Source organism: Chrysochloris asiatica, unplaced genomic scaffold (genome assembly GCF_000296735.1).
Source record: "Chrysochloris asiatica unplaced genomic scaffold, ChrAsi1.0 scaffold00027, whole genome shotgun sequence".
In the NCBI taxonomy this organism is placed as follows: Eukaryota; Metazoa; Chordata; class Mammalia; order Afrosoricida; family Chrysochloridae; genus Chrysochloris; species Chrysochloris asiatica.
Window position 1 is genome coordinate 865,814 of NW_006408545.1, and position 588 is coordinate 866,401.

Here is a 588-nt window from a genome sequence, read left to right on the forward strand (position 1 = left end):
AGCTTGATTATTATATGTCTTGGTGATTGTCTTTTAGGGTCTATCCTTCCTGGGGTTCATTGAGCTTCTTGAATGCTTATCTTTTCACTTTTCTGCATGTTAGGAAAATTTTCTTCCTGAAGCTCTTCAACTATCTCCTCTGTGGATTTGAGTGATTCTTCCTGCTCCAGAATGCTGATAATTCTTAAGTTATTCCTCTTCATGTTGTCCAACATGAATCTTAGACCTTCTTCAAATATTTTTTTATATTTTTTTGTGTTTGCTCTTCAATCTTAGTAGTGTTGAGAGATATATCTTCTAGCTCACTAGTTTTAGTTTCTATCTCTTCAATTCCTTTGCCCTTTCAATGTATGTTGGTCATTGTGACATAACTCAGGATTTAATTTTGGGCCAATTTCCTTTTTAGTTTGCTTGTCCCACTCCACAAACCCCATTTAGACATTTTTTTCTAGTTATAAACAGTTCAGGGCCTGCTGTGGCTGTTTGGTTTTAAGTGGAAACTATCTTTTTAATTTTTCAGTTCTCTGAACATGTGTAGTAGAACCCTGCAGCAGTGGGAGTGGGGTGTCCACTTGCTCAGGCACCCCC